Source organism: Typopeltis vanoorti, chromosome 9, assembly GCF_054136105.1.
Source record: "Typopeltis vanoorti isolate ZY-2024b chromosome 9, IOZ_Tvanoo_1.0, whole genome shotgun sequence".
In the NCBI taxonomy this organism is placed as follows: Eukaryota; Metazoa; Arthropoda; class Arachnida; order Uropygi; family Thelyphonidae; genus Typopeltis; species Typopeltis vanoorti.
This window is the reverse complement of record NC_143557.1, coordinates 67,326,178-67,348,709: the sequence shown is the minus strand read 5'-3', so window position 1 is coordinate 67,348,709 and position 22,532 is coordinate 67,326,178. Positions and strand designations below refer to the sequence as shown.

The 22,532-nt window shown below is 35.5% G+C and overlaps 1 protein-coding gene across 1 annotated transcript in view; it reads left to right on the top strand.

Annotated features, from left to right (window-relative positions):
• The window catches only part of LOC150103115 (xaa-Arg dipeptidase-like), a 238,885-nt gene that overhangs the window by 82,051 nt on the left and 134,302 nt on the right, over positions 1-22,532 (top strand). The gene's annotated exons all lie outside the window — the stretch shown is intronic.

Below are 22,532 nucleotides of genomic sequence, written 5' to 3'. Positions count from 1 at the left end.
GGAACAACAGCTTGTGATGTACCGGTTGGGCCCGCCTAAAGAAAAAAAAAAAAGTGAGATGATCCGATATCCGGACCATCCTTCCTTGAACAGCAGGAATGTAGGTAGTCAGAGAACTCCAAGGCCGCTTTAACTTTTGCTTGTTCCGCTCGATCTTCAACTGACGCGTCTAGAAGGAAAATAAATAAATAAATAAAAAGTCCGTATAGGAATGCTGGAATGTGTGTGTGTTAATCCATCCATCATAAAGAATCAAAATAGTTGAATAAAAGTGGTTGGTTTAATTGAGACCAGAAATATTTGTGTGTGTGTGTGTGTGTGTGTGTGTGTGTGTGTGTGTGTGTGTGTGTGTGTGTGTGTGTGTGAGAGAGAGAGAGAGAGAGAGAGAGAGAGAGAGAGAGAGAGAGAGAAAGAGAGGGAGAGAGAGAGAGAGAGAGAGATACACTTAATCCAGTTACTCGGTTCCACTTGGGAAGTGAATATCTATTCATTATCGGCTCATGAAATACAAGAATAAAAATCGTCTATATTTTATAGGATATCCTATAGATATAATGTCAATATTAGCTGTTCAATCTCTTTTAAAAATCATCACGGAATAGCATGAAGCTGCTAACTTATAGGGATGCTAAAGATCTACATTTTTCGTAATCTCTTGCTAGGTAGTTCCCTTACTTCTAGGGTCTTATCCTTGCCCTGATCATTACTCCGATTCTTCCCACTCTCTGTTCATTAAGGTTTAGGTCACGGCCTTGTAGTAGATTATTCTCTCTAAATAATCCTTTAGCACACTTTAAAACACAATACGAAGTCTGTATCACGTGCTTAGGATTACCTCTGAGAAAGCGTGCAGTAGCACTTGAAGATGCTTATTAAAAATCCAGTTCGAAATGACTACTTGACATACTCTCCCTCGTATAGGGGTTTATACGAGACTAATTAGATTATGAATATTGTTGCCTTGTTGCTCTTTTCACACTCCATACTATATAGGTCGCGGAGTACATTATTTTCGTCAAACTAACGTAGAAAAAAAAATTAAACCTGTTCCTTCGAAATTACGGAGGAGCTAATGTGCAAATCGTTTGTCTACATCATGCATCGTAGGATAAGTTTGGTTCCCTCATTGAGTTTTTATTTGCTTCGATGTCAGCTCACTTTTGCATTTTTCTTTTAAAAATTCTAGAATCAGGAATTTAAAAAAAAAAAAAAACATGTGATCCACGTTCTCCTCTGTGTCCGTTTAACCCGAACAATAATCAATAAAAGAAACGAGGTGAAAGCCCACATGTTTATTTTATTAGGCTTAAGTGATTTTGAAAAATAAACTTTGCATGAATAAATTTTATTTTATTTGACAATCCTTTCAGCATCGAATAAACGATGAACCTTTAAGCTAACTCCCCCCCCTCCCTCGGTTTAAGATGGATAACCTAGGAGATGTGATCAAAAATATTTCAGTGACTGATTACTAGATTACTGTATTATGAATAATTCAAAGCTCTTCCGCTAGGGGTACGTGGAGTGGAATCTGTTAAGTGGCTCGTCGCTTATTTCAAGATTGTAGTTTGCATTACTAAGAAGAATTTATAAAAATGACTGTTTGTTGTGCACTTTAAAATTCAGGTTTCATGTGCTGATTCTGACTGATTGAATATTGTCCAGATGTTCAATCTGTTGGTTGTCATTGAATGTTGTTGAGATGGTAAAACATGATTATCGTGCAGTAGAAATTCATTTTTGGGGACAAATTGTAAATCGACATTTCTATTCTTTCGATTGTTATGGTGGAGAAACCAGCCTCTGGTTTCTCCACCATAATAATGCTCCAGCACACGCTATTTTATTTATACAATTTTTTTTAGCAGAACACTGCACGATGCTGTTTCTCGCCACGCCATATTCTCCACATTGTACGCATTACATTTTTTTGTTATTTTTCAGAATTCAAAAGCAAGAAGATTTGAAAAAATCATCGTGATTTTAAAATAATAATAATAATAATATCTGTCTGGTTTTAAAACGCAGAATTTCTGCACAGAATTGTGTTTTCAAGAATAACACAAATGCTGAGCTTGCTGTATCAAGTGTGAAGGAAACGCCTTCTAAGAGAACGTGAAATGGCAAGTAAACCTCCTTAACCTGAATGGGTTAACGAGGTTTACCTGTCACTATTTGTAAAATATTTATAATGCTATGTGCGTTTTTCGAAATCTCCATAGAAAATGTATTATGGAATAATACATTTTCCAAACATTTTCTCTATCCCAAAGCGTTGACTTTCTTTTTAATATAAACATACTCATTCCAATTCTTTATGATTGGAGTGAATTGTCCATCGATCGGACATCAATTATTTCCCTTCAATTCTCATTAGACTTGTTTCGTAAATAAGAATATATTTGGAAGGACGCTCACTCCTATGAGACAGTTACATTCGCATGTTTTGCATGCCAAATGATTTATAATCTCCACTCAAGTATTTTATACACCTGAGCCGAAATGAGTATAAACCGCTCAGTTTTTGTTTTTGTCTGAAATTTCTGAAACTTTGTTTCCTATTGCTGGTCACACCGGAGATCAACTTTATCGGATTCATTTCTGCTTGTAATGGAGGATGAAAAACAATTTATTCCTCTTCCATAACTTAAAATTAATTTTTATCTCAGTATTCGTGGTTGGTTATTGGACAACTTTATTATTATAATAAATTCTTTCACTACATAGAGTATGCATTAGTGATATCACGTTTTAGTTAATAACATTTTGGTTCGAGTCCCGTTTAGTAAGCAAGGAAAAAATTATAAGAGCTTTTCGAGTGAATGTAAGCTAGCCGGTTCGTTTGGAAGTATCAGAATTTTCCGTCCTTGAATCTCATTTTCTTTTCTTTCCTTCTTTTTTTTTTCCATCTTGCATAACATGCGAACTAGCTTAGAAATGTCCACAACAGATAGGCATAATACATTTGACACACAGGCTTAGTTGCTTAGTTGCTTTGACATGCGTCTTAACAACCAAGCATCCTTTAGTCGCGCTTGTTCGACTGATTCCTAACATGCGAGTTCACTCAGATATACTTTTCTGCACGGAACACCTTTGTCATAACGTGTTGTGAATCGATGGATTTCTGCACCCTCCGCTTTCAGCCTACGGAATCAAATCACTGCACACTCTTCTTCTTCTTCTTCTTCTTCGGTGCATGAAGTCTCAGAGGATCGGCTAATGTCAAACAGTTACTTTTAATTCAGATACCTCAACTGAATAACAATGAAGTTTTTATTTATTTATTTTTGTCTTTATGGTTGTGCCTGCGTATATTCTGTTGAGGGAACCAACTGAAAAAAAAAAATGAAACAAAAGATTGTGGATACTTCTAACATCCTCATATAAAACCACGTTAAATAATACTTTCAACGCAGACCGAAAAATTAATTCAATCAATATGTTCCTAATTTTATTAATATCATTTATTAATAAATATCTAAAGGTGGTCTCGTTACCGATTACGAACAAGCGTATTTATATGATTAATTATTAGTTAACTGAAAAAATCGTTTCATGTAAATACGTACAGACGAATGCATGAGATCATAAGTCAGATTAAACACACAAATGGCCAAAAGTCACCTTCTACAATATAATTAGACAAATGAACTCACACCTTGAATAAAACAATGTGTGGTTGAGTAGATAAATCGTGATTCTCTCTCTCTCTCTCTCTCTCTCTCTCTCTCTCTCTCTCTCTCTCTCCACGTGCAGCATTATAGAGGGAGTTTTAGTTGAACTAAAGCACCGTATACGACCTTGAATGCGTATTACCACCCGAACCACGGTATAAATAGATTCTCATCTCTCTATCTATCTTTTTCTTTCTCTCTTGTTAAAAGTGCCAACTGAAACTCCTAGTTAGAAATAAAAGATGGTTCTGCTAAATCTGAAACGCCATCAAGAAATAAACATTTGCAGATAATTTTTTTATTCATGTGGGGTTCTCCCCGTTCCTCGACCGCCCCTTAGGGCTAGTTGAGTCCTCCTAATGAGGGAGCTATATCCTATGACTGTAGACTGTGTGTTCAGGGGACCGGTTTGCCTGCTTGCGGGAGGAAAACCCCCAGATAAACTGGCGGGAAAAAAACCTGCTGTCCACGCCCAAGACCGGCTAACTTGGCTATGGCTGAGGAAAATCCTAAGCTCCTCACGTCGACTACGGGAATCGAACCCAAGACACTCCTTCCTCAGGCATATGGTTGCGAAGCTCACAGCCACTAGCCACCGCGCGGACCGCAGATAATTAAAGTAATAAATGTGTAGAAAGAATGTGGATTTGCAGTGGGAATTTATCCTCTTATTTCAAGTTCCGAAAATTCTTATCTATCCTTACCCTGTTAAAAATGATCTCACTTTAACAGTCAGAATTATTCTGTAAAAATAGACGAAATAAGGATTACGCAAGTAGGTCAATAACCTCAGAAAATCTCGTTCCACGCACATTTTAATAACGGAGTAGGATCTTAATGAAAACTGAAATCAAGTCGGTTATCTCTCATTCTGATGATAAATTATTTTTTTACTTATCAGTGTAGAAAGCCAGCGAGAAAATCTGGGCGACCACAGCGGAAGATGAGAGAAAAGATCCCGTGGTGTTGTAGCAAGAATATTAATGCCCATCGCACAATAAAACTAGATTTTTACCTCTGAGAGGAACAAGCTCAGCCATCATATTAACATCAAATCTCCAAGTAATGCTCTTGGCTAGAATCACCGTCGTTTGCACTGCCCTAAATAAAAAATAAAAGTGTATCTTAGTTGAGAAGTAGACGCAGTCATTCACAGGAGCAACAGGTTGGATGATTTCATCGTTTTACTTCCTGTGGTAGGATTATGAGGGAGTTGTTGCATCTGTGATACCCATCATTACGATTTTTATTCTGTCTGTCCGTCTGACTTGATTCTATTGTTGCAGCGGACAGATTCGTCAGCTACAACACCTCTCTTTAGCTGTAAATGCTATTCATTGTGAGAAAATAAAAGTCAACGCTACAGAAAATAAAAATGGCCTCGATGAGTAGCAGAAACCTGCAAAGAAACATTTAAAGTGGAAGTAGTCATATTTAACAGTTGATAGGATTGTTTCCATGGGAACACAGCTGTAGTTACATTTTTATGTCCTCCACTTATCCTAGGCAAATTTCTACCAAGAGCTTTTAAAAGATTGGCTGCTGCTGCTGCAGATAAATTGAAATTCATTGTGTCTGAGAATGCGTCGTTGTTTCTAATTACCTGTGTAACAAGTAGTCGAGTTTCTCGCTTTAACTGGTGTGAAATGTCGTCTCTTTGTCTCCCGTAACCCGAATACGTGAGAAGGTTTTTTAATAGTGGGTGATTCCACTGTTATAATGCATCTGTTGGCTGCTGAAGGATGATTTATTTTCGAGTTAACGAAAGCATTGAACAAATGGTTGGGAGATCTACGAATTTTCCTTGTAATTGCATTGTTCTTACAATTTTTCAAAAATAATGAAAATGTTTATTAAAAACATTAAATAAAAGTAATTTCAATTATGATTTATAATAAAAATATGTAAAAATTTTGGAAAATTCATATTTTATTATATAAAAATTTAAAACACCTTTAAATATTTCATCACTATTTGTTTGAAATAAAATTTTATTTCTAGCATTTGCTAGTAATAAATTCTAGAATTTATTACTAGTATTTGATTTGTAGCATAAGATTTTAATAAAGAAATAAAGTTTTTCTATAATCTTAATATAGAAATGAAGTTTTTCAATAATCGAAAAGTAAATAATATGTAAAGTACCTTTAAATTTAAATATTTCATCGGTATTTCTTTTATATTTATTTATACTCCATACCAGGCGAAGATATTTCTTTTATATTTATTTATACTCCATACCAGACGAAGATTTGTTTGTTTGCTTAGAAAGGTAATGTTTGAAGTTTTCTAAAACATGCTCTCTTGAATTTCTGAAAAACTTGATTCAAATATACAAGCAAGTAAACTGTTTATCTTCCAATACCAGCAAATCAGACTTTTATTTTCTTTCTTTCCTTATAAAGATCATGTCTGCTTACGGTTTACCAAGGCGTTTTTCTTTTTCGTTTCTAAAAACAAGTTCAGTTTATGTGTTTTATTAATTATAAAATTCAATAACGCTTAGCAGCCATTAAAATCAATGGTAAGTACGTTTAAAACCAGTAATTTAAAGATCCAATAATTTGAGGTGCGATATCGGTTAGTGTCTATTAAAATCAAATAATAAATTAAAAAGAAAAACTTATTCATCAATTACAGATAGCGCCAAGAAGCTGAAATATGAAATTTTAAGGCAAATATGCAAAGTAACAGCTTTTGCTCAATTTGTAAGAGTTTCTCTATGGGGGAAGTACTCCGTGATTCCTTGTTCACACCTACTGGGCCCATAATCAACAAAAACTTCCAGTCTGTTTCCCGTATAAAATATAAAAAAAGAATATGGATAGCTGTTCCTATACGCATGTGATGTTGCTAAAAGCTGCATCAAAGCCTATCAGTTCATCTAAATCCAAATTCATACCCATGGAATTTATTAAGATAGGACGTCAAATGAAAGTGATCTTATGCATGGGAAGATCGTGAATTACGAAATAAGCATAAAAAGGAAGCACAATAGCAAGTAAGATTCAAGGATATCCTTTAGTTACTTGTGGCTTACATACGTAGAATTCTCTCACGTTAGTCAAGCGGGTGTCATACCGGATTAACCCAGTATGACAGACCTACGATGATCTAACATGTCAGAGGTTGTAATGTCATCACAAAAAGAAACCAGGCGCTCGGAAAAACTGACCTACTTTATAAGATTTCAAACTAATCCATATTAAGTCTAACATTCCACTAAAGACTCGCTTCAATAGTTCGCGGTCAACAGTCAATTGAAAGATGTCTCATCGCCTGTCATTCGTCGCTTCGTAATGTCCATTAAGTATCTATATAAACATATTTTCTCTCTTGCCAATACTCACACCCAACTGAACTTCATGACAGGTGACCTCAATCCTGGACTTGTTCTACTAGCTGCCCAATGAACCATCTTTTTCCCCTTTCTCCATTAGCAAAAACCCATTGTGTGTGTTCGTGAGACCACTACAAGAAAGTAGTGAGACCACCACTTTCCTCCAGGTAAAACGCCAGCCACGATTTACTCATGTTATTATTATCTCGATGGCTACTCGATTATCTACCTGGAAGGTGTTGCAATGATTAGTTTCCTTATTAGTTGCTTTTATGATTAACCTTAACAAACGTCAAACTAATTGTAGAAGTGATATTTTCGGCAATAACAAAAATAATAAAGAAATAATAAAAATAATTAGCATCCAACTTCATGTTACAATCTTATTATTACACAGTGAATATTTACAAGAAGCTTAAGTTAAAATTGTAGTTCTTAATAAGTACATCTGCATTAACCTTTCACTCTTTGTAATGTAAATACATTTTAATTAAAAAATTGAACTAGAAATAAAAAATTAAAATTATGAATTATTTCTACTTATAATAATTTCATCGATAATTAAAAGATAATAAACTTCCAACAGTTTTTAATTATTCATAGAATAATTATATAAGAAAAAAGTATTATATTTATTATATCACTGCTTTGTCTGGGAAAATAATTTATCTTTGGAGGGTAACGGATGGTAATGCTGTAGCCAATGAAGTTCTAACTGAGGCTCGGCTATTGCTGTTACCCTCCTGCCATGATCAGAGCTTTAATAGCTCAATAACACCTTATCCCTACACTGTCCTCTACAAATAACGGGGAAGATGAAAAGCATTCTTGCTTTGCCCCTTTAAGCTAGTCCTTATAAGGACTATAAGAACTGCTTGTCTGGGAGAACGTCACTCAGGGTAACGGATGGCAATGCTGTAGCCAATGAAGTTTTAACTGAGGCTCGGCTATTGCCGTTACCCAGCCATGACCACAGCTTTTAATTCAATAACACTACATCTACGCATTTTCTTCAATCAGACGAAGGGATAAAGAGTCAAGGACTCAGTCCATCTTCCCCCCCCAAAAAAAAAATTGCTTTAACTCACAATAGTTCATTTCCACTTTGTGTTAAACATTTTTATTGAAACAAAGGGGCATATAATATAATAATAACTAATATAAATGAAAATAATATATTAATAATAGACTGCGTAATAATAATATAAGACAATAATGAAAACTGATATAAACAATAATATAAGTGTGTAATGTAATCATTAATTTGAATAATTCATATAATAATCGTGTAATATAAGTTATGATTCGGCTTTCAGTGATGGGTTACAGAAGCGGTGCATTTATGTAACTTTCAGAAAGTTATGGATTTAATCAAGTTACAATGCAACCAAGTGCCAATCGTGAAATTGTAAGTACTAATATAAGTACTAATGTAAGTACTAGTGTGTGTTGTATAGAGCGCGCTTCCTCTAATATTTTAGAGGCAGCGTTTTCAAACAAATGTTTTCATTTTTGATTTCTTTGAAAAATTGAAAATGTCTGTAATATAAAATTAATTCCATAGTCGGAATTATTGAGATTTCCCCTCTTTTACACCCCCCCCACTATAGAACAACTTATTTCAAGTAATCTGAAACAAAGAAACTTTACTAGGGAAAATATTATTATCAACGTCTCACTAAGTTATGCGAAACACTGGAACACGAAGGAATGAGTATTATTATTCAGCCCCTCCCATGGATTGTACACCTCAATGGCAGTTATTTACAAATGTCTAATTTTAATCACGCGAACATATTAAGTCGGATAAGCACACGAGTTTGCGTGAATACTGGGAGTGTCTCTTAGGGGATAAGTGATTGGTTCCTTTCAAACGTAATTTGATGGTCATGGACTTTTAGGTGAAGTTTGAGAAAAACCTTCCTACACACATGATGTGATGATTGCATAGGACTGATGTATTACGTCATTTACTTGGTGAACTAACCTCTTGTTTTTTTTTTTTTGTTTTGTTTTGTTTTGTTCAACTGCATTCAAATTTTCGAAGGCCACAAAAAGTGTTGGAAGTTTAAGGACATGGAATAGGCTAATTGTTCACGTGTGTATCAGTCTTAGCACGTAAGCGAAACTATAATTATGCTTAACGGCATGGAGGGGGAGTGACTGGATGACGAAAAGAGTCAAGTATTTTTCATAGTCAAGTATTGCACAAACTGAAACCAAGGATATTTCAGAATCGTTTTCCTTATTCATACGTCAAATGTGACTTTATATAATTTCGTTTTGAAAGCTGAATATTGTGTTAATCATATAAAAAATCAACTCCTCTTAAATCAGAAACTTCGTGTTAAGGCAAGTAATGTCCAAGGATTATAATAGTTCTCAAATTGAAAAAAAAAAAAAAAAGTTTATTATCCTATAGGGCTCAAGAAGATATTAGCATGACTGGCGTATTGGTGGAAAGTGATCACTTTTAGTTTATCTCTTAAAATTAAATTAGATTTTATATATAATATAAAATAAAATAATATTTAAAATTTGTTTTTAAAATTTTTTTAAAATATTAATTAAAAAAAATTATGTTTTATCAGTACACCTTTTTATTAATATTAACTTATGTATAATTATGTTTTTCGGTGCCGGGATAAGAATAGCACCAATGTAGCTAAAGCATGTCGTACGAGGCGACTAAAATTGGTACCCTTGGAGGGTAATGGATGGCAGTGCTGTAGCCAATGAAGTTCTAACTGAGGCTCTGCTACTGCTGTTACCCTCTTGCCATGATCAGAGCTTTATTCATAGCTCAATAACACCTCCTTACACTGTCCTCTACAGACAACGGGGAATATGAAAAGCAATATTGCTTCACCCCTTTAAGCCAGTCCTTATAAGGACTATTATACACTTCTTGAAACTGGCGGACATAATACCAATCCATAAACCTGGAAAAGATCCCAGATTGCTTCAAAATTACAGCCCAATCAGCCTCATCTCAAATCTCGGCAAAATTGCCGAGAAGGTAATTCTTACCAAACTCCAAGATTCAGTACTCCGACTAAATATCCTGCCTGAGGAGCAGTTTGGCTTTCGACAATCGCATAGAACTACGCAACAAATACACAGATTAGTGGAACACATCATCACGGGTTTTAACTGGCGTCAACGCACTGGGGCTGTTTTCCTTGACATAGCCAGTGCATTTGACAAGGTTTGGCATTATGGTTTGCTATACAAACTGATATCATCTGGTGTACCAATCGGAATCATTCATCTTATAAAGGCATACTTCTACGATAGGCGCATGCAAGTCAGGATGTATGGGGTAGTCTCGACACAAAAATGCATCTTGGCTGGAGTTCCACAAGATCCTTACTAGCACCAATCCTATTCTCCTTATACTTGTATGATATACCGCACAATCCATTATCTCCAATTAAAGCTCTATATGCGGATGATACAGCGATATCAGCCAGATCTTTAAAGTTACACTTAGCCAACAAGAAACTGCAAGAAAACCTACTGCCAATCGAACAATATTTCACCAAATGGCGACTCCAAGTGAATCCCCTGAAGAGCGTAGCAGTCCTATTCTCTAGAAGATCAGTGCTTCCTAAAGAAGATATTCTCTTTTTCAACACTAAAATTCTGTGGAAAACTGAGATCAAATATCTATCTTGGTGTAATACTGGATAGAAAACTGACTTTCAGCTCCCATATCAAGACTCTCTGTGCAAACACATCAAAAACCATAGCCCAGCTCTACCCGCTAATTAACAGAAACAGTAAGCTGAGCACCAGAATCAAACTTCTCATATACAAACTGATGGTTCGTCCAATACTCACCTACGCTTCACCGGCCTGGAGTCATACTTCAAATACTAATATTCTCAAATTACAACGTATCCAGAATAAATGTCTCAGAATGATCCTGGGCGCCCCGTGGTTCATCCGAACTGTTCAGCTACATCGGGACACAAATGTCACCTATGTTGACACTTTCATGCAGACTATAGCAATCAAATTCTTCTCGAAAGCATCTGTGCACCCTAACAAACTGATCCAACTGGCTGCAGATTATGACGCAATGGATTATTTCAAACATAAAAGACCTAAAGCCACCCTAAACTTCTACACTGAGGACTAATCTCCTAGCCTACTCAGGGCGAGCAATTAGCTCATAAACTTTCTCCACTCACAGTTTCTCTCAAGATAGCGGGGAATATGAAAAGCTTTTGCTTCACCCCTTATGTCAGTAAAGTTGATAGTTGATAGTTCTCTATACAAAATTACTATCTTGTGTTTGCATTTATATGTCGCCAATTAACACGTGATGTGCCTCGTACACTTTGGAAACAAATCGTACAAGGCGGTTCGAAGATATTCGGTTCTATACCAAGTTTTACACCAACGCTTAACTGTCATTTTTGAATTTATATTCGGAATGAGTTACTTTGCAGTCGATCAGTGTAAACTTCTGGGTATATCCCTCCCCCCTTTTTTATTGTACTTTATTTATTGATGGACTGCTCTTTCCTATATCGAAGACGATGAAATTAAAGAGTAAGCCAAGATAGATTGAAAAACAATGTGAGATGCATCTGGTGCAGATTTTGATCTTCTCTAAAATAAAATAACTTTTCTGTAATAAATCCAAATGTGTTACAGTTTATTGAAAATAAACTTAATTTATTTTAAAAACATTTCTTCGTTATGAAGGTTTGAAATCGGCAGAGGAGGTCGGTGGAAAGGTCCCCTCTGGCGGTTGGTTGGTTTATATTGCCCTAGGTAGTTTCTTTCTTTCTTCTCGTCTGCTTTCTTTACATTAATTTTCCTCACTATCGATTAAGGAACTGATATCATTCGATTCTTAAGATTATTTGAGAATTCGTTCATGAATTTTTCTTGCTCAGTTTTTTTTTTCAGAATTAGTTTTGTTGGCGATCTTTTTTTCCCTTTTCAGTCGATTTTGTTTCCCTTATTCTTTTGAAAGATCTCATTTCGAAGATTTTTTTTTATTGTTTTGATATTTTCTTTCTTTCTAGTCCTTATCTCACATCTGTATAGCAAAAACGAAATGTAACAGTTAAGTTCAAATTTTTTTGTTTGTTTTCTTTTATGTTACTTATTTTAAATCTGGCTTCATTATGTTTGTTAAATGAAATACGTTAATTTGAATGAACCGCGAAGTAAAACCAGCATCTTGGTTTTATTATGTTAGAAACTACGATATGCATACCGGACCAACCTTTATGGATTTGCTATCGTCTTTATATCAAAAGCAATTCAAAAACGATCATCATCTTCAGTCAAGTTTACTCAACAACGTCAACAGAATATGATCTAGAGTTCATCGCATGCTCTCAATGATATTTCATGGTATCAATCTAAGCAGACACAAGTTTAGAAAAACTCAACTTGAAAACAGAATCATGCAGAGAACATTCGGGATATTCTCTCTCTCTCTCTCTATCCTGCAACCAAAGACGAATTAGACAGTCTCATTTAGAACTTTATTTGTTCCTCCATGTCATGATGAACTCAATGTCATGATGCATACAACGTTGAGTTCGTGGAGTGAATTGTCTTTTACACATCAAGGAATTTAAAGTAAAGACTTCTTCAGATGGATTGGCATAGGATTCTTGGAAAAGCAACAGACACAAATATATCAGTTATTATCATTTCTTACAAATACGTAATTTTAGCCACTATCCTAACCTAACAAAAGCATGGGTAAGATGACCATTTTACTGATAGAGTGATAATCGCTAAATACATTTCGATTGCTGGTTTAGATCAACTGACAAAGCTCGCCATTTCTTATTCTCCCGATATTATCTGCCAAGCCAACCCCTTACTTTCAACTCTCCCCTAGAATAGAATAAAGTTGATCCAAACTCTCCTTGGGGCTTCTTTAAACGCCAAACTTCTGTTCATGGACGCTCAACCTTTCCTATCGATCAATCCGCGAATTAAAAAGGCCGCAACGCCGTCTCTTTTCACCTTCAAACAACAAAACAAAAAAGTGCCGAAGGAGACAAGTAAAAATTTCCAGCCAGGTGTTCGTTCCGAAACATTATGTTTTGTTCAGGTGCACTTTCTACTCGAATCACGTACGCGAATCTTGTAATTACGTAGAAAGCGGAATTCTTTATCACAATGTCCTTGAGGATGATTATCGTTACAACCCTTACCGATAGCTTGGTGTCCGATTTATAGTCACTGGATATTAATTATGTTGTCACCGCCGAATAGGCCATAGGAAGTTTTTATCCCTTCCCATCAATCGTATCCACTCATCCCCATACCATATCATATTAGACATTACTATCTGACTCTTACGGCTACCCACCTATGAGATCTCTGCTATCTCTCTGCCCTATATATATATATATATATATTTTTTTTTTTTTTTTTTGTTCGAGATAGATGTAAAATCATGATTTGTCATCATTTACTAATAAAGTAAATTTTCTTATAAATAATGATGGAATATATATTTTATTTGTTATTTAATTAAATTAAGCAAATAATTTAAATTTTTTCTAACATTTTAAAAATAATTAACTACACCTTTATTAATTTACGATCACAATAATATAATTATTAAAAGTATGACCGAAACAAATGAGAATTGGATGGAGGTGATTCATTCAATCCAATACCCTTGGAGGGTAATGGATAGCAATGCTGTAGCCAATGAAGTTCTAACTGAGGCTAGGCTATTGCTGTTACCCTCCTGCCATGATCAGAGCTTTCATAGCTCAATAAAACCTTATCCCTACACTGTCCTTTACAGATAACGGGGAAGATGAAAAGCATTCTTGCTTCGCCCCTTTAAGCCAGTCCTTATAAGGACTATAAACAAATGACGATTGATTCATTCAATCCAATACCTTTGGAGGATAATGGATAGCAATGCTGTAGCCAATGAAGTTCTAATGAGGCTCGGCTATTGCTGTTACCCTCCTGCCATGATCAAAGCTTTAATAGCTCAATAACACCCTATCCCTACACTGTCCTCTATAGATAACGGGGAAGATAAAAAGCATTCTTGCTTCGCCCCTTTAAGCCAGTCCATATAAGGAAACAAATGACCTTAAAGTAGTAACAAAGGGGTGTTGTTTATTTTCCGTAATATAATATTAAAATAAAATATTTTGGAGATGATAATGTTCCATGTTCTTGTGGCCTTTCTCCTTTCATACGTAAGCCAGAAATTGGAAAATTTCCAGTTGGAAATTAGACAGTAAGAGCATATCAGAGAAGACAACTCGGGTCTAGCTTTTCACTTCTTGTAACATAAAAGAATCTACGATGGTCATTTGTTCACAAAGCACACTCAATAGGAATCAAGGGATGATCCTGTGTGATATTTGGAAATCACTCATTAGATCTTTCTGCACGCGAGACTAACTTTTCAATCTACTATCTTGTACTCATCACTGAACAATAACCAACTTGTGCCAGTTCACACACTCCACGGAGTTTCCTTTTTCAACTTATATTGTAACGGTTCCTACATGTTCTGTATTTTAGTAATGTTTTAGTTCGTGTTAGCCTTGTAATATTTCTTGTATTTTCTATCTTAACCCATACGAAGCCACAAGAATCTGTGGTGAAATTAGTCGGTTATCTTTTTTTTTTTCATATTATTACGGCCAAATAAACCCAATGCATTTCTTCTTGCGATTGATTTCACTGGTCGAAAGTGTACGTTGTACATATTCATTAGTAAAAAAGGTTTTCGTACCGTGATTGGTTATTGTAGCATGTTATTTACTATAAATCTTTAAGTACTAGAAAGAATTTTCGTAATGTGATTAGTTATTGCATTAAACTATATTACATATGCTATGCGTTCATCAGACAGTCCCTTAACTGGCTCAGATTTGTCGAAAGATATTTGCTCCAGGACTTGTTTTTCTAACATGTCCCATACATTCTCAATGGACTTTAGATCCGGGCTTTACGATGGCCAGAGCAGATGGAAGAATTTGCTGTGATGCTCTCTGAACAATTCTTGCGAGATGGACAGTAGCATTGTCGTCCATGAAACAACCATCCCCCTGCTAGATAAAAAAAAAGTCAACATTTGCAGGATGAACTTGATCGGCAACAATGTTCACATGTTCCTTGAAAAACACGCGACCTTCCAGCAATATCAGGGGACCCATTTCGTATCAACAGAGCATGTCCCATACCATGATACCACGTCCAGAAACGAGTTGTGTTTGCAAGGTAAGCTAAGAAGTTCATAGCTTCATGGTAAGCAGACATAACTGTCTACTTACCATCCGTATAGAAAAAGGTGTACCGTGACTCATCGGACCACATGACTTTTCACACACACACACACACACACACACACACACACACACACACACACACACACACACACACACACACACACACACACACACACACACACACACACACACACACACGGGAAGTTCTGCGTCCGTACAAGCCATCTCAGAAGACGGCGTTCTCGTTCCTGACAGACATTTTAGCTAAACAATGTGGGTTATTTTTCCACTGATTAAACACCTAGGATATCTGATATTTTGAGACACCAATCAGCTCTTCTGTTTTAAAAATCGTGGCTAAAGCCAGACGGGCACCCGCAATAAGCCAGCCCTTCATCTATCTCCGAAAGATCCTTTGTTTTTTCCATTCGAAGACGAATAAGTGGCAACGTGACTAAGTATTTTGCATACACGCTGCGTAAGTGACGTTTACGTACATCTGCATAAAAGTTTCTAATTCAGTGGCTGGTAGGTGTATATTATTTGTAGTAATTATTATAATATACAGTATACTACATAGAAATGAAATAACAGACGAAGCAGAAGAATGCAAAAACAGATATATTCGCTCCGATCATAGCAAGCTTGAATTTCATATGCCATGTGGGAATGGAACATTCGGATGCATTCCACAAACGAAAACGAAATCTCAGCTGTTGGTGGTTGAACTGACGTCACAAACCGTAATGCAACGACGCTTCCGTACAACGCTTAGCAAGCCATCACTAATCAAAACAGAACCTTATGCGTGTATGGGAAAAAAAAAAAAAGAGGAAATTGGTAGTGGGTTCTGAAACAGCAAGCAAAGGAAGGCTTAGAAAATCGGACGAGAATAGTGAATGCATGCAATGCTCCCTTTCGAGGAATTCCATTCTCGCGCCAGTCTGAACCCTAATAACTGTACCTCATGACCTCCGATCCTTTCTTGATGCGAGGGTGCAAGACCTCTGGATCGATAAAGAGGGACTGCTTCTTCTCCATTGAGATTTTCTGACCTTATACTCTGAATTTTTCTGTGGGATTATGTGAAAGTGTATCCTAAAAGGCATAGAAGATATTATTCAGCTGAAAGAGTAGAACTTGAATACGTATTGCGACAACTAGTACTATGGAAAGTCTTCAGTGGCTGTGATGATGAACAGACAGTACATACCCTCACGTTATATTTCCATATCACATGAAACTCAAGCTTATATAATCTACGTAAATAATCCTCTCTTTGCATTCTTTAATATAAAAAAGTTATAAGGCCTACAAGTTGTTTCATTTCTATATAAATACTCTATATTAGTATTTCTCAACGTTTTTTGGGTCATATCCCACCTCAACGTCTCAAAGATCTTGATGCCACCCTCTAGCATAATAGTCAGCCAAGTTCTGAAAAAGTATAATATAAATATGTATAAATATGTACGTATACATTTTCTAATTGCCCTCAAAATATTCAAATTGCCCCTCTGTCGGGGCTTACGCCCCATGTTAAGAAACACTGCTCTGTATGTTAAATTGTATTTCCATTAGTTAATATATGTATTTGAAACTACCCTTTTCTAATTTTACTATCTTAATTTTTCTATTTGCAAATATTAAGTCGAACCTCCCAGTTAAAAGAATGGGGGAAAAGTACCTTTTCTTCCACCCTCAGTTACGTAATTTGGTTGTCTCTGGCGTATATGATTACTTCATTGTCCTCCTTAGATTTTTGACAAAGGGTGTCACTTAATCTTAAATCTGACATGTTCCTAATTCATTCTTAGATGGAAAAGTTTCATTTCTTGAACATTCTGGTTAGTCTGTCTTTTATCACGTCATCAATTAAATTCATCTGTGAGGTCTCCGTGTGTGTTTGACCCCCCCCCCTCGCTATTTCTCCGATCATCATAGGGATGCCCTTTATAATGACTCTTCCTTAGGCTTTGGAGTAATTGCATCTTTTAGTAATGATCCCCGTCAAAATTCACTTTATTCGCTGCTTTCCTACTTAAGATTAATCGTATTTGATTTCCCTTTGTCGTCTTGCACTTTTGCAATAAGCCCTTCTTGACCTACTCTGTCGATAGATTTGAACTCGTGAATGGTATACACAATCGCATAAAAGACCTTAAATATATCCGTGCCTTTTTTCCACACCGCGCTTAAAGAACTTGGGGGAAGAAAGATAAATGATGCTTCCAATAAAAATGGAAAGATTTACCTGTTGCGAAACTTTTTCTTTCTTTCTAGCAATACAAGTTTTAGACTTGGTTTAGTTAGTGAAATTGTCGAACACTTCACTTCCAATGTCACGATGATGTAACAGCATTATGTTTTTATTAGTTTACTAGCAAAATTACTTGTGATTCCTACCTCAGTTCATGTATTTTCAATTTTCTATCCTTTATCGACTCAAATAAAAGAGACAGTCATACAAAATTTGGAAGTGGTATGTCCAAAAGTGTATATTTGCATAGCGGACCGACATTCATCATTATATATGAAACAATATTGTGAATTTATTAGTTTAGCTATTATAATAACCATTTGCGTCATAAAATAAATTATTCCTTAATAATATTCTTATAGTTTAGGATATAACCTCCTCCCGATTTTTTTTTCTTTTAGATATCTTGGGACTCTCTATCATCACCTAAAATTTGTTATTCCCGTTTATATTTTAATTTTGAGAAACATAAATGTTTGGTCCTCAGTCGCATATTATAACCTGTACTAATTGCTTATTGGAGATGAGAGAATAATATTATTAGCACTAGATCCGGGTAGTGTGATAACAATAACACTATCCATTAATTGTATTTTGGTCAGTCATCCACTTTTATTAGATATATGGACTGTTTGCTTTGACTGTGCAGGATTAATATGGAGGCTAACATGTTTGCTATACGTCCAATTTCAAACATTTTATTAATATTGTGCATTTATTACAAATTCTTCATTGAACTGATGCTTATATACCATTCTTGTGCGATAAATGCGAGATGTTCCTTTCTTTAATGTTTATAATATTACGGATAGTTCTGACGTCAAATACAGTATATCAACATGCATCCTCGAATATGGCATTAAGCTTGTCTGTAGTCACCCTTAGACACGCTTAATGCGTATCCTAGGATGCATGCTGATAAGGTATACCTAATGACAGAACTAATATTATAATATTATTAATAACATATATCATGCTAATGCTCACACGCCCACACATACATACAAGCAGAGAAAGAAGTGGCAGAAAGAGGGAGAGTCTGTTTAAAGGCTCATTTGCATTAGTGTTTTAGACTTTAAATTAGGTAGAATACTTTCTCTTTCATAGCCTTTTATGAGCATAGCAATTTTCACAGTTTTTGTAAACGATTAAATGTCTGTAATAAAGACATAAAACTATGTGATACGGAACTAGTCTGAAGTCATAGCATATCTTAAAATGTTTTCAAATTATACCTGGAAGACTAGTGATTTTCTTTATACATTTTCTTTTAGAAGAAAAAAAATCAAAAATTAATCTGTAGCTTTACTACGGAGCACAGTATTTACTATTATCCGGAGTATGTTCTGTAAATGATTTACGTCACTATTCATATATGTATATCAAACTAAATCCCAAAGAATCGTATTGCTTTGATCCTGCATGATGGCCATAGTTTTGCTGATCTCGTATACCCATAATGTGTACATAGACTGGCATGGTTGACCAAGTAGGTAGCGTCTATTCTCATCAACCATACATACAGTTTGTTATTCCTATTATTTTTTTAGTAAAAAATCAAATACTCTTTAAACATTATAAAACAATATAGTACCAATGTGCTACAAGTTTGATGATCGGAACCAGATACCAAGGGTTGTATTGTTTATATTCTCATAAACTCTCTGGTCATTTTTTTAACGCTTCAAAATTTCTATATTTATTCGCTATGAAATAAGGATCAATCTTTAATTATTCCCTATTTATGCTTATTTTAAGTCGAAGAAATGAAGCCTTTTAGGCTCTTCTTTGATAATAAACATGTTATTTTGCAAGCTGCTTCTGGACCCCACTAAAAAAACAAGGTGATAGCCTAAGATTGGTTACTGAACATCATTTGGGTTAGAATATCCCTCAGTGAGGGATTTTAACCTCGTCTAGCGCCGATTAATACAGTTCACAGAAACATTTTTGTTTGTTCCTGTTCAGTTGAGAATATGGATAATTTAACAATATACATTTAAATATATTTTGTTGTGGACTTTTCAGAATACGTTATAATGTCAGAATTTGCACTATGGCCTTGCAGAAGTCCAATCCCACGTCGGAGGCATTTGCCCACGTACAAGGCGGGAGTGGTAAGAAGTAAGAGTTTGCTTTGTAGATACGGTAGCATGAAATTTATTTATTTATTTTATTTTTTTAAAGAGTTGGATGGTAACATCAAACCCAGAAAACTTTCTAGTATCTTATCAAAGTTTTCTTTTGTCAAATCCTGCTGCCTTTTTTTTTTCTCACTTGCATTGTTACATCAAACTCCGCAGAACCCCTGAAAATTGATAGCTAACGGGGCTCTGGCACACACCCAATTTCATGAAGAGCGTCTATTCTGTTGAGTATAGAATACTCAGTTTATAAGATGTAATATAAAATCGGCTTCGTGTGTGGCACAAGAATGCATTTACCATCACAAATTAGCCATTCCTAATCTAAATGGAGTTTACATGCAAGTCGCAAGCCCTTCCTACTGTAGATTTGCTTCCGGTTATTTAGTAGCACGCCTTGTTTTTTGTCTGATCCTATTGTTCTTGTTGGTAGACACCTTGATCTTTCACCGTAAGGTGGTATCCCAGATCCCAGGTCAAATTAGTCTAATTTCCATTCGTATGAAGCGATCTCTCTCTTCTAACCCCCCCCCGCTTGAACATTTTCAATATATCTCTTACGAAAGCTGAAAATAAGCACATAATTTTATGTTAGTAAATCAAACTAGTTAAGCTTACTAACAGATTTGACACACGTGACACGGAATGGAATATATATTACCCCGCATTTAAAAAAAAAATGTAGAAAACTACGTAGTAATTCATCACTCATTCACATTAACTTGGTGTGAAGACAATTATCCGAAGTCACGATAAACAGCGATCGCTGTCGGCTAGGACGATGTCGCGTGGAGAATCAGGTTTCGAACAGCGCAATCCTGATAAATGTTTCGCGCTGCTCAGTTAGGAAAGGTCCAAACCCACTTAAAACCAGTCTCGACCTTTCATCCATACACGAAATTGAGAATCATACCACACTCGGCTTATTAATATTCTTTACTCCGCCTGTTTGTTGGTTACCGAAGCGCTTCTTCCAAAATGATGCTATTCTTTCTCACATTACGGAAACGAGGTCAACTGCTGTGCTCAACCTGTTCTGGCGGTCGCTTCCCTCGTTACTGCGAGAAATGCTTGCGGATGTAAACTAGTAGAAGTCGAGGGAATCCTTAGGTCTTGGGAAAGTTCTCGTTCTATACATTTTTTTTTTTTTTAACAAAGGGACAATAAAATCCCTCATCAATTTCAATCCCTCAGGAATTTCAATACAGTTTCAGTATAGCAAACATAAGATAGGGAAATTCTTAACACGGATTAATTTATTTATTTTGTTATTTTTGTGATGCATAAGTTTAATTTTCACTTTAGTTCAATAATAATGAAGTTATAAATAAATCCAATAAGCAAATATTATCGTTTTTTTCTTTTTTTTTTTGTTGCGATCCACCCACGAAAGGCTTAATAAAATGTAAACCTATAAAATAAACGTATATTAGTTAGTATCTTGGAGAGGGGAAGGATTTTGTTTCTATATATATATATATATATATATATATATATATATATAATTCGGGTTTTTCAATCCACTAGCAGTTTTTCAATCCACTTCAGTCTTCCAATAAGTGTGAAGGGGGGGGGTGTCTCACATGAAATCCATCTTCCACTAAAGTAGAATCCGATCCTGCAGCCTTTGTTAGTCGGAGAATGGATAAACTAACTAATCGCCCAACCAGGCCAGCAGGTATTCCAACAAAAGATCTTGTTTTGGAGATAACTTTTTTTTTTCCTAAATTCGAAACAACGTAAATGCAAACGTACTGACTCTTTATAATATGTTCGTGAAGCTATGCTTTAAAATAGAGTCAATATATTAGTGTTAACATTGGCTACGAGCTGCTTAGATATTCACAGAAATCGAAGAGCACAATACTCGTGCACAATAAAAATACCTTTGCTTGTACGAGTATAACTTGTAATCGCATGGATGAGTCCACATTTTCTGGAAGTCCATATTTTATTAGGTTACTGTTATGATTTCTTATCTATGATGTTTTTATTATATTCCATATAAAGATTATGCTCTTCTTATTTTCCGTTATTGTTCTAAGTGTTTTGGTTTAGAATTCCTTATGTATTCTCTTATCTGTTTTTTTGTTTACTGTTTTTCAATGCCGGTATCATATATATAATACAGGAGTCTTCAACCTTTCAGACAGTGCGGGCCGCATTAAAAATTTCAATGAAGCCAGCAGGCCATTAAGCTATTCTGCGGTTTTTAGAATTTCGAGATGCTTTCCAGATTCAGAAGGAACGCTGTGCATTTGATACTTTACATAAAATCCTATAAAAATAAACAAACTCAGCTTTAAGAGCGTAGGTAGGAGTCGGGTTCGTGATGAGTAAATACAATCAATTCTTGAAAAAACATAATTTAATGAAGAAAACATTAAATTATTGACATTTTTTACAATGTCAATGGGCAACTTGACAATGTTTTTCATTGACCAGCTTGTCGATGTTGACATGCGCAGAGTATTCTCGAGATGTTGATAAGTAACCAACATCTTGTCTTGGACTTCACATGCTTCATTCTGGAGAAGAACTGCTCGCATAAGTATGTGCTTCCTAACAAAGCGCACATTTTCAAGCATGCCGGCGAAGATTAAGGAATGCGTCCTCAGAAATGTAGTCATTGTAAAATGTAAGCAAGGGCACATTGAATAATTTTCTCTCAAAGAAAGTTGTTTTGGAGTTCAAGCAGCTCCATTTGTGCTGATCTTGGCATTTCGGCAGCATTGACACTGAATGGCATCGAAAATAAATCTAAAGAAGACTGTTGGCTACGAAAATCATTAAATCTCTCTTCGAACTCACTTCGCAATACGGCTAATTTTGTAGCGAACAGTTGGACTCAGCGAGAAGCTG